The sequence below is a fragment of the Schistocerca americana genome, chromosome 3 (assembly GCF_021461395.2).
Source record: "Schistocerca americana isolate TAMUIC-IGC-003095 chromosome 3, iqSchAmer2.1, whole genome shotgun sequence".
In the NCBI taxonomy this organism is placed as follows: Eukaryota; Metazoa; Arthropoda; class Insecta; order Orthoptera; family Acrididae; genus Schistocerca; species Schistocerca americana.
In genome coordinates this window covers 230525807-230545972 of record NC_060121.1, presented here as the reverse complement: position 1 = coordinate 230545972, position 20166 = coordinate 230525807, and the positions used below count along the sequence as shown (strand labels likewise).

General features: G+C 42.6%; 1 protein-coding gene across 1 annotated transcript in view; it reads right to left on the bottom strand.

The window, feature by feature from the left end:
• Nucleotides 1-20166, bottom strand: part of LOC124605993 (tyrosine-protein kinase receptor torso-like) — a 95243-nt gene that overhangs the window by 8499 nt on the left and 66578 nt on the right. The window lies entirely within an intron of this gene.

Here is a 20166-nt window from a genome sequence, read left to right as displayed (position 1 = left end):
AAGAGTCAGATTTCATGAGAGCACCATCCACCCGTTTCATGTGTTGCACGTCGATAGTTCCTTCCCGGGACCATTCAGCCTTCAGTTCGTCTTGGGGAATGTCAACGAGATCTCTGCAAGTCACAACACCCTTGCTGTAGTTCAAGCTGTTGTGAAATTCAGTCTCTATCGCAAACTCCCCAAGAAATTTTGCCTTCTGAAGGTTCTGGACTTGCTGGAAGCTAGATGTTTCAACCAACAAGGAGCCATTTTGCAAGTGCTTTACATATTTTAATGTGCCAGCAATACCTTCTAAGCCCTTCTGTGTATAAAATCGTGAAACTTTATGAAAACTCCCATCTTTTCTTTTAATTATAAGAAACACATTCTGTGAAGCAGCATGCGTTCTGTTACTACTAACGGAATCAGGAGGACTGGCTACACGAGTCCTCTTGTTAGATTGGGTGTTAGAACCTACCAGCGGCCCACCCTTTCCGCTGGGAGGAGAAGAAAAGTTCGAGGGTTCCATCTCGGTTCCACGAGCAGCTAGGGAACTAGAAGTCCACCTAGACAGAGCCCCGCGTGCCTAGGTAAGAATTATACAACTGAGGTGTGGCAGGTTCCCCAGAGGTTGCCCGCTAATGACTGTTCCACCTCAACAGCCATGCATCTCATCAGCGTGCAGCACACCTTGAGATTGAGGGGTTGTTTATAGAGGTTTATTCTATCCTCGCGATCCAGGCGGTCAAGCCAAGATCCCCATTCCCTGAGACACACAACGTTCCACCGCCCCACTGAACGGTGGTCGCTGAAGTATGTTCAGGGGACTGGCGGCGACAGGGAGCCACGGTGACAGGGGACTGGCGGCGCTTACCAGTCCCCAGCTCAGGAACCCCGGGGTCGCCAAGCCTGTACCCAGCAAATGAATGCTGAGCACGGCTACATCGAACAATTCAGGTGGAGGAACTCTTGGAATGAGAGAATTTTGGCGAATGAATTGGCCTGCCAGTTCCCCAGACTTAAATACCACCGAGCAAGTGTGGGATACATTAGGGAGATGCATTGTAGCACATTCATGTGCACCAATGACCGTCCAGCAGCTGACGCCTGTGCTCATGAAGAAATGGAAGACGCTTCCACAAGAATTCTTTATCAACCTTGTGGCCAGCTTGGTAGCACACTGCTGGCCATTCACTGCCATCAGTGGTGATCACATACCATATTACGAACCATGTCCTGTCTTATGTAATATCCAGGGGGGCATCATGAACGATGGTGACTTTAATGTAATTTTTGTCTTTAAATAAAAGTGCCAGTTCTGCTTGCCTCATTGTTCATTTCATTCAGTTACCTTTTGTACTACATTGTAGCAGTTCTTTCTATGTATGATTCATGTTTCACCAAGCTATGTTACTTGGTAGTGACACATAAAAGTGAAGTGAAATGTACTTTCATCCTTACGTTTTCCACACCATTATTTCCAAATATTCTATTTTACAAACAAGTGTCCTATAAGTGGGGTGCATCCTAAACAAGAAAAGTCTCTAGTCAACAAAGGAGTACGTTGAAGCAATTGAGAAATTTGTATTCATATCTGTGTCAAACTGAGAAATTTTACATTCATATTTCTCTTCCAAAAAGGTGAAAGAAATCATCTGAAAGCATGGTTTCAAATGCATAGAAGAAGTTCTGCAAGAGTATTCCTGAACTTTGTTCCCAAATAAGCACACTATATGATCTTCATTCTGCTATTTCTTATGCTCCTCTTCACAACGTACAGAGTGACCCTTGCGTTTAGTTTATCATTCCAAGCAAAATATGTTTCCTTTGGTAGGATTTATTTTCAAGCAATGAAGCACTCAATATCTCTCCAATTATGATCTCCAGCATTGTGAAATATGGTTAGCCTTAGCTGTATATAAGTTGTTACAAGAATATACTGTCAAAATTTGAGGAGTTATAGATGGAGTATTAAGCAACAATTTTAGGGTAGGAATCCATATCTTGAATCAGTATCCAATGATGCTAAAAAGTGTCAAAGTTATAGGTCAACCCTTCAGCAGAAAACTTGAGTTTGTAGACTCTGCAGTCTTGTTGAGTCACATGTAGACTTGTTATATGCCACCTGATATACCCAAATACCATCAAGCTTCTGCTTAGATTTCTGCTTGCACTTTGTCACCATCAAATTCATATTTGCTGTCCAAGGGATAGCTAGTAACATGCATTTTTCCCTATATTTTCAATATGCTTAGCATTGTTGCATTACATATTTTCTTATTCACAGTTTTTTCCTCAGCACACCATCTACAATGCCTCAAAATTTATCAATATACTTTTGGTTGCACCATGTATAGTGTGAAACCCTACTGTTAGTTTCTCAGATGTTCTTGGGAAAATGGGACAGTAACAGAGCCATATGTGTAGATGTCCTTCATTGTCTTTGTAAGTCTCTGTGATGTTGCTGGTCATCCACCTTTTCATCATCAGAGATAAGCTTGTGCAACAGGTACTGTGCTGAACATCTCTAGCCCCTGGTAGTAGTGCCATCTGTGCACCTAAGAGTTGACAGCACTGTCGGCATCTTTATTTTATTTGTTAGAAGTTTAAATGGTTTCCCCTAAGTATTGTTTTGTAGCTGAAGTTTGACAAAATTGCTACAGTGATCTAAAGAATATGGCCCTGGAGCACGTCAGCTGGACTATGGCCACTGCTCTGTATGTTGCTAGAAAACTTTTTAAAGCTATCTCAGAAGTGGACATTTATAATTCTTTAAGCATTTGATTATAAAAATATGCACAAATCTCTCCACAGTGTCATTGGATGCAGATGCAGGATGGAATGAGGGCTGGCTAGATGTCTGCTGCCATCGAGCAGAACCACTTGTCAGTCACAAGGCTATGAGGAGAAGATTTTAAATAAAGCCATAGTGGTGACTGTCATGATGATAAGCTGAAACTTTGCCATAGATGGGAAATGGGAGTATGCATCTATTACAATGAGTCACATGGCTCTTCCAGCAGGAAAAAGGTTGTGAAGGCACTGGTTGATGCATTCTACATGCTTCATAATTAACAAAAAAGTTTGTAATGTTTTCAGTTGTTTTTGGCCAATGAACATACTTCCTAGAAAGATAGTTCATCCTTGCAATCCCCCAATATGATTTGTTAAGTGAGTTCAAAAGCAGTATTGCAGGAAGGAAGAAATAACAAACCTGCATACTTCATTTTTATATGTTAAGAGAAGACCACCTTTTTAAAGCTTGCCCATGATTAGAGCTTGTGTGCACTACAATTGGGCAATTTGAATTTAGGCCTGAAACTTGACAGTAATGTTTGTGGTGAGTAATTAGTTGAAATGTATTGTCATATAGAAATATTTTAAATTTCTATACCCTAAAAATAATGACAAGGCCTTCCTTTTATGTGTTTATGATAAGGTATTTGATTCAAAATCCAATGGTCTCTCAGAACTGCCAGGAAAGCTATGTGATATATGACTGTAACAATACCATGAGCAAAGGCATTGTTTCTTGGACCAGGGAAAGATCTGGTGGATATGTCACTTACAGGACGATGACTATAATTTGTTTTTGAGTTGCTGAAACTCTTATTAACAAGTTTGGAGTAAGTAAAATTTTGTGTGTTTTGGTTACAACAGGCTCAGAGGATAAGTGATTTGGCTGCTTGAGGTATGAACACACACCAAAATTTATTTTGACCAGGAACGCTAGTAAATGTTTAAAGTAAATAACTCAGTTTCATCTGTCACAAAGGTTATATCCAGTTTTTCCTCTGGTATAATATGGATTCATCATATATATTGCTTGGAAAGCGGAAAAAAACCTGATAAATTCTATGTAAGTTTTTTTGGACAAAATGGATGAAAAAACCCATGAGAAGAGACATGAACCACAAATTTAAAAAAATCATATTTCAACAGGCTATTGTACCTATATGTAAAAGGTGTACTGGCAATGGAAAAACTGAGGGTTCTGAAGTACAAATCATTGGTACCCTCTAAGCTTTTGCCTATTTCCACATATAATAAAATTTGATGTTAGAATTTGTTTTGTCCAATGAAGAGGTCACAGCAGGCAAAGATGAACAATTTGCAGATTTTCCAGAACTGTACTTCAAAGATGGAATCTAATCACTGGACAATTGTTGGACAAAGTGACCTTAAATGGGACTACATCAAACTATAAGCTTGTAACAACAACAGAAATTCCTGGGTGGAATAATATGTAAAATAAAGGAAAGGTAACCACTAACCTATATCTGACATATGTGACACATAGACACACACAACAGTAAACTATAATTATGTTAGCTTTCAAGCTCTTGATCTTTCCTAGTAGAAGTATACACATTCATGCACACAGACATCCAAATGCACATGCCCATGGCAAGACCAACGGTCAGTTATCAGTAGGTGTTCCCTGGCCAGATGGAGGTGGGGAGGGGGTAGGGAAGGATGCATGATGCAAGGAGGGGATAGTGGGATAGTGTGAGGCAGGTCTTTTGACAGATGACTCAATGTCTGTACAACAAGGCCAAAGGAGTTCAGAGGGTAGAGCATATAAGAGATGGAGAGGGAGGGGAGGAAAGGAGAGGAAGGTGGACATGGGTCTCACAGAGGCCAAGGGCATGTGCATTTGGGTGTCTGTGTGGTTCTGTGCATTAATGTGTGTACTTCTGCTAGAGAAAGAGCAAGAGCTCCAAAGCTAGTATAAATACTGTTTTCTATTGCATCTATCTATGTACCACACATCAGTCAGCTGTAGGTGAGCAGTTGCCTTACCTTTATTTTATTTATGATGCCATTCAGGAATTCGTTGTTATACATTGCTGATTCAGTTCTCTCCTATCCTATTCCCTTTTGTCTTTGTTACTGTCATTCTTTCTTATCTACAACTCATCTGCCAATTCTTTATTCCTTAATGTGTCCACAATTTCTTCTCCTCTACAGTACCTGCAGCCAAAGTACACACTGGCCACCCTCTGTTGCTCAGTTTTAATGCCCACAGTTGTAATAACCCACCATGCTCATAAGTGCTGTAGTATATTTTCAGTCTCTCACAGTGGTAGCCCCTTTTCGAACATTTAATTCCAGTGCTGTTTTTAACACATTCCCCACTCTTGACTTGTGCTGCCAAACCTGACTGTTAACCAACTGTGTTGCAGTGTGCTCCCTGCCGTCGTTGGATAAGCAGCTGCAGCAGCAAGTCGTATACTCCTAGCTCACTCATTTGTTACATAGTTTAATTCTTAATTTCTTTGCATGTTTTTGGTACTTGCATTGTCTAATTCATAAATTTCTGGCGTATTATAGTATTTGAGAGTTGCAGCATCGCGTTTTAGTACCTGAATAGTGTAAATTCGCGTAGTCGTTTGTCTTCTGTTTTTGTTTCGAACGGCCAGTGTCGGTTGGTCACAGTCAGTGTGCTCCGTGCCATCGTTGGATAAACAGCTGCAGCAGCAAGTCGTATACTCCTAGCTCACTCATTTGTTACATAGTTTAATTCTTAATTTCTTTGCGTGTTTTTGGTACTTGCATTGTTTAATTCATAAATTTCGGGCGTATTATAGTATTTGAGAGTTGTAGCATCGCGTTTTAGTACCTGAATAGTGTAAAATCACGTAGTCTCCTTCCGCCGCCGAGCAGTGTGTCAGCAGTGCGCAAGTAGCAGCATTACTGCATTTACTAGACAATCTTGTATTTTAATAACCGTTTAAATTTTGTGTCGATTTGTTTGCGCTCTCTGGAGATTAGTTCAGACGTTCTTTGCACAACAGTTTTTAGCATGGATAGGGACTGTAACTGCTGTGTTGGGATACAGGCTGAGTTGGCATCCCTTCGCTCCCAGCTTCAGGCAGTGTTGGCTTCGGTCACACAGCTTGAGGCTGTTGCCAATGGGCATCACTGTGGGGTTCCAGATGGGGGTTTGTCGGGGACGGCCAGCTCGTCCCACGCATCCCCCGATTGGACTACGACTGTAGTTGCCCGGGATACTGCCCGCATTGACGCTGATCCCTCACCTGTGGTAGAGTGGGAGGTCGTCTCAAGGTGTGGCAGGGGGCGAAAGACATTCCGGAGGGGTGAACGGAAGGCCTCTCCAGTTTGTCTGACGAACCGGTTTCAGGCTCTGTCTCAGGCTGATACTGATCTTCGGCCTGACATGGCTGCTTGTCCTGTTCCAGAGGTTGCCCCTCAGTCTGCAAGATCCGGGCGGTCGCAGAGGGTGGGCTTACTGGTAGTTGGGAGCTCCAACGTCAGGCGCGTAATGGGGTCCCTTAGGGATATGGCAGCAAGAGAGGGGAAGAAAACCAATGTGCACTCCGTGTGCATACCGGGGGGAGTCATTCCAGATGTGGAAAGGGTCCTTCCGGATGCCATGAAGGGTACAGGGTGCACCCATCTGCAGGTGGTCGCTCATGTCGGCACCAATGATGTGTGTCGCTATGGATCCGAGGAAATCCTCTCTGGCATCCAGCGGCTATCTGATTTGGTGAAGACTGCCAGTCTCACTAGCGGGATGAAAGCAGAGCTCACCATCTGCAGCATCGTCGACAGGACTGACTGCGGACCTTTGGTACAGAGCCGAGTGGAGGGTCTGAATCAGTGGCTGAGACGGTTCTGCGACCGTGTGGGCTGCAGATTCCTCAACTTGCGCCATAGGGTGGTGGGGTTTCGGGTTCCGCTGGATAGGTCAAGGGTCCACTACACGCAACAAGCAGCTACATGGGTAGCAGGGGTTGTGTGGCTTGGGCTGGGCGGTTTCTTAGGTTAGATGGCCTTGGGCAAGTACAGAAAGGGCAACAGCCTCAATGGGTGCAGGGCAAAGTCAGGACATGCGGGGACCTAGCAGCAATCGGTATTGTAATTGTAAACTGTCGAAGCTGTGTTGGTAAAGTACCGGAACTTCAAGTGCTGATAGAAAGCACCGAAGCCGAAATTGTTATAGGTACAGAAAGCTGGTTGAAGCCAGAGATAAATTCTGCCGAAATTTTTACAAAGGTGCAGACGGTGTTTAGAAAGGATAGATTGCATGCAACCGGTGGTGGAGTGTTCATCGCAGTTAGTAGTAGTTTATCCTGTAGTGAAATAGAAGTGGATAGTTCCTGTGAATTATTATGGGTGGAGGTTACACTCAACAACCCAGCTAGGTTAATAATTGGCTCCTTTTACCGACCTCCCGACTCAGCAGCATTAGTGGCAGAACAACTGAGAGAAAATTTGGAATACATTTCACATAAATTTTCTCAGCATGTTATAGTCTTAGGTGGAGATTTCAATTTACCAGATATAGACTGGGACACTCAGATGTTTAGGACGGGTGGTAGGGACAGAGCATCGAGTGACATTATACTGAGTGCACTATCCGAAAATTACCTCGAGCAATTAAACAGAGAACCGACTCATGGAGATAACATCTTGGACCTACTGATAACAAACAGACCCGAACTTTTTGACTCTGTATGTACAGAACAGAGAATCAGTGATCATAAGGCTGTTGCACCTTCCCTGAATATGTAAGTTAGTAGGAATATAAAAAAAAAAGGGAGGAAGGTTTATCTGTTTAGCAAGAGTAATAGAAGGCAGATTTCAGACTACCTAACAGATCAAAACGAAAATTTATGTTCCGACACTGACAATGTTGAGTGTTTATGGAAAAAGTTCAAGGCAATCGTAAAATGCGTTTTAGACAGGTACGTGCCGAGTAAAACTGTGAGGGACGGGAAAAACCCACCGTGGTACAACAGCAAAGTTAGGAAACTACTGCGAAAGCAAAGAGAGCTTCACTCTAAGTTTAAACGCAGCCAAAACCTCTCAGACAAACAGAAGCTAAACGATGTCAAAGTTAGCGTAAGGAGGGCTATGCGTGAAGCGTTCAGTGAATTCGAAAGTAAAATTCTACATACCGACTTGACAGAAAATCCTAGGAAGTTCTGGTCTTACGTTAAATCAGTACGTGGTTCGAAACAGCATATCCAGACACTCCGGGATGATGATGGCATTGAAACAGAGGATGACACGCGTAAAGCTGAAATACTAAACACCTTTTTCCAAAGCTGTTTCATAGAAGAAGACCGCACTGCAGTTCCTTCTCTAAATCCTCGCACAAATGAAAAAATGGCTGACATCGAAATAAGTGTCCAAGGAATAGAAAAACAACTGGAATCACTCAACAGAGGAAAGTCCACTGGACCTGACGGGATACCAATTCGATTCTACACAGAGTACGCGAAAGAACTTGCCCCCCTTCTAACAGCCATGTACCGCAAGTCTCTAGAGGAATGGAAGGTTCCAAATCATTGGAAAAGAGCACAGGTAGTCCCAGTCTTCAAGAAGGGTCGTCGAGCAGATGCACAAAACTATAGACCTATATCTCTGACGTCAATCTGTTGTAGAATTTTAAAACATGTTTTTTGCTCGAGTATCATGTCATTTTTGGAAACCCAGAATCTACTATGTAGGAATCAACATGGATTCCGGAAACAGCGATCGTGTGAGACCCAACTCGTTTTATTTGTTCATGAGACCCAGAAAATATTAGATACAGGCTCCCAGGTAGATGCTATTTTTCTTGACTTCCAGAAGGCGTTCAATACAGTTCCGCACTGTCGCCTGATAAACAAAGTAAGAGCCTACGGAATATCAGACCAGCTGTGTGGCTGGATTGAAGAGTTTTTAGCAAACAGAACACAGCATGTTGTTATCAATGGATAGACGTCTACAGATGTTAAAGTAACCTCTGGCATGCCACAGAGGAGTGTTATGGGACCATTGCTTTTCACAATATATATAAATGACCTAGTAGATAGTGTCGGAAGTCCCATGCGGCTTTTCGCGGATGATGCTGTAGTATACAGAGAAGTTGCAGCATTAGAAAATTGTAGCGAAATGCAGAAAGATCTGCAGTGGATAGGCACTTGGTGCAGGGAGTGGCAACTGACCCTTAACATAGACAAATGTAATATATTGCGAATACATAGAAAGAAGGATCCTTTAGTGTATGATTATATGATAGCGGAACAAACACTGGTAGCAGTTACTTCTGTAAAATATCTGGGAGTATGCGTGCGGAACGATTTGAAGTGGAACGATCATATAAAATTAATTGTTGGTAAAGGGGGTACCAGGTTGAGATTCATTGGGAGAGTCCTTAGAAAATGTAGTCCATCAACAAAGGAGGTGGCTTACAAAACACTCGTTCGACCTATACTTGAGTATTGCTCATCAGTGTGGGATCCGTACCAGATCGGGTTGACGGAGGAGATAGAGAAGATCCAAAGAAGAGCGGCTCGTTTCGTCACAGGGTTATTTGGTAACCATGATAGCGTTACGGAGATGTTTAGCAAACTCAAGTGGCAGACTCTGCAAGAGAGGTGCTCTGCATCGTGGTGTAGCTTGCTCGCCAGGTTTCAAGAGGGTGCGTTTCTGGATGAGGTATCGAATATATTGCTTCCCCCTACTTATACCTCCCGAGGAGATCACGAATGTAAAATTAGAGAGATTAGAGTGCGCACGGAGGCTTTCAGACAGTTGTTCTTCCCGCGAACCATACGTGACTGGAACAGGAAAGGGAGGTAATGACAGTGGCACATAAAGTGCCCTCCGCCACACACCGTTGGGTGGCTTGTGGAGTATAAATGTAGATGTAGATGCAGAACATCAAATGTGTTTATTTACTGTGTTGCATGTCAATTTGTGATCAAACATATCTATTTATAAATGTGCCTCTTACTTCCTACTTTGAAATATTATATGACCTTCCTTATAGCTTCCCAAATAACTCTTTATGTAACACCTACTATTTATTTCCAATATAATACCTCGAACACTAATTTTCACCTTCCTATTTTCAATCTTTTTAACTATGTGTATTTTTTCAGTCACTCCTTTTGTCTCCTATCCATCTGATCATGAATCCCTGTCCATTCTACTTCCACCAATTCCACAAACTCTCCTTTTTTACTAGCCAAACTCAAATCACACTTCCTCTTTCTGAAATCTTGACTGCGCATGGCATCCCACCGAATGGGCTTACATTAAAATTGGCATCTAGGGCTGTCAATCATCCTACTGCAAGCACCTTCACCTTTTTCAGTTCCATCAGCCCCTCATCCTCACCAGTCTGGTCCTTCATAATGATATCTACACTCAAACCATAATGCTGTCACAAAATCCTTTCACTCTGTGACAATGATTTCCTTAATGCTATTTCTATAATAATCCCTGTCTCCCCCCTCATCTCCATCTTCCTCCCCTCTGCTCCCTCCCTCTCCCCACCTTCTCTACTTCTTATATGCTCTACCCTCTGAACTCCTTTCGTCTTGTTGTATGACCACTGAGTCACCTGCCAAAGGACCTGCTCCACAATAATCCACTATCCCCTCCCTGCCTCATGTGTCTTTCCCTACCCTCTCCCCTCCACCATCTGCCCACACAACTGCAATCAATAATCTACAGTCAGTCTCACCATGGCTATGGACCTGTTTGGCTGTCTGTGTGGTCGTGTGTATGAATGTGTGCATTTCTAAAAGATGAAGAGCAAGAGCTCATAAACTAGTATAAATAGTGTTTCCTGTTGTGTGTGTCTAAGTGCCACGCATCATTCATCTAAAGGTGGTGAATGGTTGCCTTTCCTTTATTTTATGAAGTGCCACAAGCACTGGACACAGTTGACATGATTTCATATCCATGAAGCCATGTGATGCCAGCCACTTCCCTGGTATTCATATGCTGGGCACCCTTTATAGGACCACCACCTGCATCTCTCCAGTAGTCTAATGTTGAGTCTGATTCCAAGTAAATGAAGAGTCCAAGACGCAGTGTTACTGGACCAAGGCAATGCCAGCGCACTACTGATTGTGACCACAACCAAGTCTGAGCCTGTAGAGAAACCTATGGTGGCAGACTGTGTGCTTTCTCTCCCACTTTTGTAGGACTGTACTCAATAAGTGACATTCTTATTAGATCATGATGATCTCTTGTGTTGTCTCATAGAGAATCAGTATTCTGTTGTTCATGTTTTCTTGTTGGTTTCTTATAGATATTAATTTTTATTGTTCAGTGCCACCTAGGCACCTACTTCTTTTATGTGTACACCATCTCACAAAGGGATACTTCAGTTGACGATGAGGATAAACTTTTCATGCTTCTTGTGTCTTCAGAATTTTGTTCCAGTATCTGTGCTCATCCAGGTAGCTCTCTCTCTGCATTAGTGCATTTGCACTCACATTCAACTGACGCTCTTCTTGTCTCTTTTTGCTTGCCCTTTTCCCATGGCTTTTGCACCAGAACTTACACTTCTGCTTCTTGTCTAGTTGTGGAGTAAGCAGTAGCTCCATCTGAACAGGGAAATTGCTCATTTGCTTCAGTGCTTCCAGTGGTGGCATCCTCCGGTGTTACAGCTGAGACAACACAGCTTCTGCTTCATGGTTGTCACTTCCTGCATACCTCAGAGCTCCTCTGATGGCACCTTTCCTGTACTGACATGTTCCCAGCACAGGTTGACACACCACTACACCTGCTTCCTTCCAACTTTGATGCAGCCTTGGATTCTTGGCACACCTTCCTGGTTGCACTGGACCGCCTACTCCACAACTGTGCTCATTCCGATGCTTCTCTGCTCGCTACCTCCACCCCAGCCCCCGACACTGACCTATGGCCCCTGCCCACTCAGTTTCTCATAGACTCACATCCTGCACTGTTATCTCAGACTCGTCCACCATGGCTCTTCAGGCACTTCCTGAAGTGGCGCATCCCGATGTGGCTCCTGTGCCGCTTCTACGACCTCTCCCATGCCTCCTGAGGTGGTGCCTCTGTCCACTCTGGTGCCTACTGAGACAGCTCCTACAACCACTCTGATACCTCCCAGCATGGGTCCTATGACCACTCTGCTGCTTCCTGATGTGGCATGGTACCTCCCGATGCGGTGGCGCCTCCACCCACTCCAGTGCATCCTGATGCGACTCCTAGGACCACTCTGGCGCCTTCTGATATGGCTTCTACACCTCGCATGGTGCCTCCCCTTGCAGCTCCTATGCTAGCTATGGCACCTGGCCCAGCTGCAGTGCCTCCTCATGACACACAACCAATGTGGCATCTCCACCCAATGCAGCTCTGCTGGTTCTCATACTTGCAGCATACCTGCCACCCTCTCGGTGGCTTCTACTACTGCCAACACTGCAGCTGGCGTGGTCGATGGCCCTCTCCGTCCGACCCACTATTGGCCTTCAGTGCCCTAAATGTCCATCCATTCCATGTTCTTCCTGGCTCCTTCTGCAGCTACCATGGCTCATCTTCCTTCTGTTTCTGCAGCTCTGGTCCTGTCTCCTCCTGGACCCTGTCTCCTGCCTTCGAATGGACCCTGTCTGGCACCGCTTCCTCTTGGTCACCGCCCCACCCATCCTTCACCGTGACTCTCTCTGGCAGTCTCACTGACTTCCCTGTGCCTTCTGTCCATCCCTTATGGAAGTTTCTTCACCATGCCTAGCCATTCCTTGACCTGCCATCTTCGGTGATCTGGGTGCCCTTCTCACAACTGAACACAGATCAAGCATGAAAACAGGAAGACGGTGTACTGAGCTGTAAAAAATAGCAAAATAGAACCAGTGAACAGTCCAAGCTTAACACGTCCAACATCGAACAAAGTTGAATAGCCACGGTATCATGGTTAAGTGGTCACCGTGTTGGGCTGCAGAGTGGACAAGCCATTATCAGAACTTCCTCGTAACATTTATTTTTATTTATTTTTTTCACAAAATTACGAACTGCCCGACCAGTCATTGAAATGTTTGTTCTTTTTCTGTAGTCTTGGCAATTGTCATATTCTACATAGGTCATAGAATAAGAGTCATGTGGTAAGAATACATTTCCATCACAAGTAAATGTGATGAATAGAGAGAGCAGGCGAGATACCACAGAAATGAAAACAACAAATGAATGGGTGTGAACTACATTACAACAAAGGAATTCAACAGTCAAATCTTTCAAAATGGAACACAACTTCAAAAATGTTAAAAACTTATGTTTTGACACAGCACAGGGAAAACTGTGTGAATGTGAAACTGTTGTATTTATTTGTTGCAGCTTATGTAACTATTATGTTTTCATAATTTCCTTTTGAGTGATTATATTCACATTCATTCAGACACTAAGATCCGGCAAGGAGGTATATCTCACTCACTCACTCACCAGACAATGTACAAAATGTGTGTCAATAAAAGATTCCTATCATATGACACATGTACTGTTGCTAATGCCATATATGACACAACAGATGTGTTTTCATGTGGAGGATTTGGTCAGCTTGTCATCAAGCATTTGCAGTTCCTATCCTAAAGCCTTTTGGCTGCTAATAGAGGAGTTAAGCAGAATCAACTTTCATTTTAGGTCCCTTTCTTACACCTCACTGTTTCACGTGGATGTTGCACCATCACACAGACATGAATTTGAAAGCAGCGAACAGTGAAAAAAAGAAAGAAAGAAAAGAAAAGAAAAGAAAAAAAAAATAGCACGAGGGAGCTCTGAATGTGGTTCTTGGCCTCATAATCATGATGCCATGGCTTTCCTCAGTGCTCCATGTTGCACGTCTTGTGCTTGGACCATTCGCTGTTTCTATTTTTCTTTTCTTTTTCACAGATGAGTAGACCTCCTCCTTATTTTCATGCCTGATCTAGGTTCAGCCTGTCCTCTGGGCCCTCTTACCAATAAGTCTGAGGGTTGTGTGATAGGGAGTTTCCCTTGTCAGTGCTGTCCCTGCCTGACTTATGAATTCCAGGCCTCCTCCTGGGCAACCTTCATCTAGCTGCCCCCATACACTGTGCAGCCCTGTGCTGAGTAGCTGCTATTGCCTACTCCAGACCCACCAGCGCACTCACTGCTGGCCCTGGCACTCCCCTCCGCACCTGCCTGCTCAGACTGCACCTGTTGCTGAAGCACTACACATTGCATGCTGGCCACTGGCCTGCATATGCCATCCATGCATACATATGGTCTACTCACCATCCTCTCTCCTGCCTGAAGCCCGTGTTCCTCCCTCATCCTCAGCTCCATACAGCTACTCTGAAACATCTGCTTTCTCTCAGGCATCAGTTTTTTTTTTCCTGACAGGCAACTTTTCAGGGCACCACATGGCCACTTCTCACTGACATTCCGCACAGTTCAGCCCTGATCACAGCCCCCCAACCATCTTCTCCGCTGTCCAGGGTCAGGGTCAGATCTTCTCTTCACCAGTGGCCCTTTCCTCCTGTCTGCTTCTCCCAGCCAACTGCCTCCATGGGAAAGAAGACTGATGTTTTCCCAGTTGTTGTCTCTGCCACAGCCACTGTCCACATATCAAGATGGCTTTGACATCTCCCTCCAAAGAGACGAGGAATGCTGTATACAGCTGGTGCCTGATGACCTGGCACACTCACCACGCAGCCAGACGCCTGCAGCTGACTCTGCTCGACTTCACTGCTACATCTGCTACAGTAAGAAGGGCGCTGCAATCACCAGACACAGCTGGTACTGTTTCACATCTGCGAAGCCATGTGACACCAGCCACTTCCTGGTGTCCATATACCGGACAGCCTTTATAGGAGTGCTGCCTGCAGCTCTCCAGCAGTCTAATGCTGTGTCTGATGCTGAATCTGATTCTGAGTAAATAATGAATCCACCAAGGCAATGACAGTGCACCACCAATTGTGAGATTGACCAATTCTAACCATGCAAAGTAACCTATGGTGACAGACAGTGTGCTTTCTCTTGCACCTTTGTAGAACTGTGCTCAATGAGTGACAATTATTCTTATTAGATCACAATGATCTGTTGTGTTCTTTCATAGAGAATCAGTATTCTGTTGTTCATGTTTTCTTGTAGCTTTCTTATATAAATAAATTTCTAGTGTTCAATGCTGCTTGGACACCTATTTTTTGCTGCATGCACCATCTCCATTTACCCCTTCCCTCTCTCTGTCCGTAACCTCCTCACGCCTCTTTCCATCCGTTTGCTTTGCGTCCCACACTCTGTCCGTCTCATCTCCCCTCTCTCTCTGTTGATCCCCTCATGGCTCCTCTCTCTGTCCACTTCCTCCTTCCCCCAGTGTCTGGCCCTCCCCTTCTTCCCCCCTCTTTCTGTCTGTCCCTTTATCCCCACCCCTTCTGTCAATCCCATCCTTCTCCACACTCTCCCTGTCCATATCCTCCTCCCCCACTCTCTGTCTCCTCCTCACCCCTCTGCCTCTTCATAGCCTCCACTCCTCATTATCTAAGGAAGAGTCTCACATCTTTCTGTGAACCTATCACTCTATTTCTCTTCCCACAATGCTGTTAAAAATATTTGAAGAAAATGCTGCAACTCAGATTCACAATTTTATTCAAAAATTTCATGTTACTGCTAGAAATTGGTTCGACTTTCAAAAAGGCATGAACAAAATAGGTGCCATCAATGAACTTGAAGAGTAAATTGTTTTATCTTTTACAAGTTACAAAACAACATAAAAATCTTCTATGGCCTCACAAATAAATCTGAGTGCTGAACCACTCTCCAACAAAGTCTAACACATACAGTTGTGGCACTCTCTGCCACAAAAGTTGTTACTGTTTGACAGCTGGAGCAACACAGTGCTCCAAGTGGTGTGAAAGCTCACAGTCACATATATCATAAGGATAATGCTTGTTTTTAATTATTTTTATACATAATTAATGAAATAATTATTATATTTTGCATTCAATGCATTAGTAAATTACCAAGAGACATGAATTAATGTGAAAAATGTAAAAGAAGCCAAATCTTACTGATTAAATAATGTAAGGTACAGCTTATTCATGAAGAAATACTTTTGAATAGGCGCAGAATTACAGCTTTCTCCACTGAAGGAAAGAATATATAAACACATAGTTCATACATTAAAAGCTTATAATTGTGTTGTTGTCTGTTCTTATTATGATAGGCACTTTACTTGCTGCTTAAACTTGTGTATAGAGTCTAATGATCTGCCCTTTCTTACACTTCATTCAACTTTCAAATACAAGTATTTTTGCAAACTTAATTACTTTTGCTATAAAAACGAATGTTTTGAAGATTCTTGTGGTCTGTGGCTTAGATTATAGCAACAATTGCAGAATTGGTTTCTTCTGGATTGGAAAACAGTTTTATTACGTTTGAAATTTTATCATCATGTCTGTGTGACTCTCCCTTCCACTACAGGGATGGCATTTTATTTGGTACATTAACTACTGTGCATAGGTGTTTCCTATGTTTCACATTCATAGATGTGGCTGGAAGTGTAGTGAAGAAAACTTCACATCATTTAGTAGATATATGACATCTTTCTGCAAAAGGAGAGATCTTTTGGTACTTACTATTCTTAATTCTTAAAAGAAAATAGTATTCTTCTGTAAAGATTGGTAAGTTATAAGAGATTCATAAATAAACTGTCCTGATTATACTGTTTCACGTGTTCCAGGGTCCTTAGAAAATTAAAGAAAGGCAAATGTGATGTCATTTAATAGTTATTGTTGATTTTTATGGCACAATGTACACTCCCTATTGTAAAAACTATCTTACAAATCAATATAAACCATACCTTTCACACTCAGTCAAAATTGTACTCAGAAGTGTAACTTGCTGGCTGCTTGGCATGCTACTATCACAGGGGCTAACAAAATTGAGACAGAGTATCATGATTGTTATGTTAGGCTGTGTCCTTACAGCTCTGTGAATTCAAAAGATACAGAATCAGAGGCAATGGTTCATCATAGTACAGATTGTGTTAAATGAAAGAAAGGAATGGTTTAGTTGTAACATCACATTCAGAAACTATCTATCGCAGGGGGTAACCACTGCTTATACAGCTAAAACCCAATTTTTTATTTTTATTTATTTATTTATTTATTTATTTTTTACACACAGAGATATATCCATTCTCTCACCATTAAGGCCATTTATCTTTAAATCTCTACATGTACAATAAGTGTTTCAAGATGAAAAAGTCATAAATACTGCAGAAGTACATGTCACTGAATAAAATTACATCATCTAACAGATGACTGTGAGCACCAAATTCACTAGTGTCATAAATTAGTTATAATCTGATAACCCCTCCCCCCATGAACCATGGACCTTGCCGCTGGTGGGGACGCTTGCGTGCCTCAACAATACAGATAGCCGTACCATAGGTGCAACCACAACAGAGGGGTATCTGTTGAGGGGCCAGATGAACATGTGGTTCCTGAAGAGGGGCAGCAGCCTTTTCAGTAGTTGCAGGGGCAACAGTCTGGATGATTGACTGATCTGGCCTGTAACACTAACCAAAATGGCCTTGTTGTTTTGGTACTGCGAACGGCTGAAAGCAAGGGGAAACTACAGCTATAATTTTTCCCAAGGGCCTGCAGCTTTACTGTACGTTTAAATGATGATGGTGTCCTCTTGGGTAAAATATTCTGGAGGTAAAATAGTCCCCCATTTGAATCTCCAGGCGGGGACTGCTCAAGAGGATGTTATCAGGAGAAAGAAAACTGGCATTCTATGAATCGGAGCATGGAATGTCAGATCCCTTAAGTGGGTAGGTAGGTAGGTTAGAAAATTTAAAAAAGGGAAATGGGTAACATAAATTTAGATGTAGTGGGAATTAGTGAAGTTCAGTGGCAGGAGGAAGAAGACTTCTGGTCAGGTGAATACAGGGTTATAAATACAAAATCAAATATGGGTAATGCAGAAGTAGGTTCAATAATGAATTAAAAAAATATGAGTGCAGATAAGCTACTATGAACAGCATAGTGAATGCATTATTGTAGCCAAGATAGACATGGAGTCCACATCTACCACAGCAGTACAAATTTATATGCCAACTAACTCTGCAAATTACAAAGAGCTTGAAGAAACGTACGATGTGATAAAAGAAATTATTCAGATAGTTAAGGAAGATGAAACTTGGTAATAGTCATGGGGGTCTGGAATTTGATAGCAGAGAAAGAAGGAGAAGGAAAAGTAGAAGATAATATGGGCTGGGGATAAGGAATGAAAGAGGCAGCCATCTGCTAGAATTTTGCACAGAGCATAACTTAATCATAGCTAACACTTGGTTCAAGAATCATGAAAGAAGGTTGTATACATGGAAGAACCCTGGAGATACTAAAAGGTTTCAGATAGATTATATAAGACAGAGATTTAGGAACCAGATTTTAAATTGTAAGGCATTTCCAGGGGCAGATGTGGACTCTGACCACAATCTATTGGTTATGAAATGTAGTTTAAAACTGAAGAAACTGCAAAAAGGTGGGAATTTAAGGAGATGGGACCTTGATAAACTGAAAGAACCAGAGGTTGTACAGAGTTTCAGGGAGCGCATAAGGGAACAATTGACAGGAATGAGGGAAAGAAATTACAGTAGAAGAAGAATGGATAGCTTTGAGGAATGAAATAGTGAAGGCAGCAGAGGATCAAGTAAGAAAAAGGCGAGGGCTAGTAGAAATCCTTGGGTAACAGAAGAGATACTGAATTTAATTGTTGAAAGGAGAAAATACAAAAATGCAGCAAGTGAAGCAGACAAAAAGGAATACAAACGTCTCAAAAATGAGATCGACAGGAAGTGCAGAATGGCTAACCAGGGATGGCTAGAGGACAAATGTAAGGATGTAGAAGCTTATCTCACTAGGGTAAGATAGAGACTGCCTACAGGAAAATTAAAGAGACCTTTGGAGAAAAGAGAACCACTTGCATGAATATCAAGAGCTCAGATGGAAACCCAGTTCTAAGCAAAGAAGGGAAAGCAGAAAGGTGGAAAGAATATATAGAGGGTCTATACAGGGGCGATGTTCTTGAGGACAATATTATGGAAATGGAAGAGGAGGTAGATGAATATGAAATGGGAGATATGATACTGTGTGAAGAGTTTCACAGAGCACTGAAAGTCCTAAGTCGAAACAAGGCCCTGGGAGTAGACAACATTGCATTAGAACTGCTGACAGCCTTGGGAGAACCAGTCCTGACAAAACTCTACCATCTGGTGAGCAAGATGTATGAGACAGGCAAAATACCCTCAGACTTCAAGAATAATATAATAATTCCAATCCCAAAAGAAGCAGGTGTTTACAGATGTGAAAATTACCGAACTATCAGTTTAATAAGTCACAGCTGCAAAATACTAACACGAATTCTTTACAGACGAATGGAAAAACTGGTAGAAGCCGACCTCGGGGAAGATCAGTTTGGATTCCCTAGAAATGTTGGAAACCTTGAGGCAATACTGACCCTACAACTTATCTTAGAAGAAAGATTAAGGAAAGGCAAACCTACGTTTCTAGCATTTGTAGACTTAGAGAAAGCTTTTGACAATGTTGACTGGAATACTCTCTTTCAAATTCTAAAGGCGGCAGGGGTAAAATACAGGGAGCGCAAGGCTATTAACAATTTGTACAGAAACCAGATGGCAGTTATAAGAGTCGAGGGACATGAAAGGGAAGCAGTGATTGGGAAGGGAGTGAGACAGGGTTATAGCCTCTCCCCGATGTTATTCAATCTGTATATTGAGCAAGCAGGAAAAGAAACGAAAGAAAAGTTCAGAGGAGGTATTAAAATCCATAGAGAAGAAATAATAACTTTGAGGTTCGCCGATGACATTGTAATTCTCTCAGAGACAGCAAAGCACTTGGAAGAGCAGTTGAACGGAATGGATAGCGTCTTGAAAGAAGGGTATAAGATGAACATCAACAAAAGGAAAACGAGGATAATGGAATGTAGTCGAATTAAGTCGGGTGATGCTGCGGGAATTAGATTAGGAAATGAGACACTTAAAGTAGTAAAGGAGTTTTGCTATTTGGGGAGCAAAATAACTGATGATGGTTGAAGTATAGAGGATATAAAATGTAGACTGGCAATGGCAAGGAAAGCGTTTCTGAAGAAGAGAAATTTGTTAACATCGAGTATTGATTTAAGTGTCAGGAAGTTGTTTCTGAATGTATTTATATGGAGTGTAGCCATGTATGGAAGTGAAACATGGACGATTAATAGTTTAGACAAGAAGAGAATAGAAACTTTCGAAATGTGGTGCTACAGAAGAATGCTGAAGATTAGATGGGTAGATCACATAACTAATGAGGAGGTATCGAATAGGATTGGGGAGAAGAGGAGTTTGTGGCACAACTTGACTAGAAGAAGGGATCGGTTGGTAGGACATGTTCTGAGGCATCA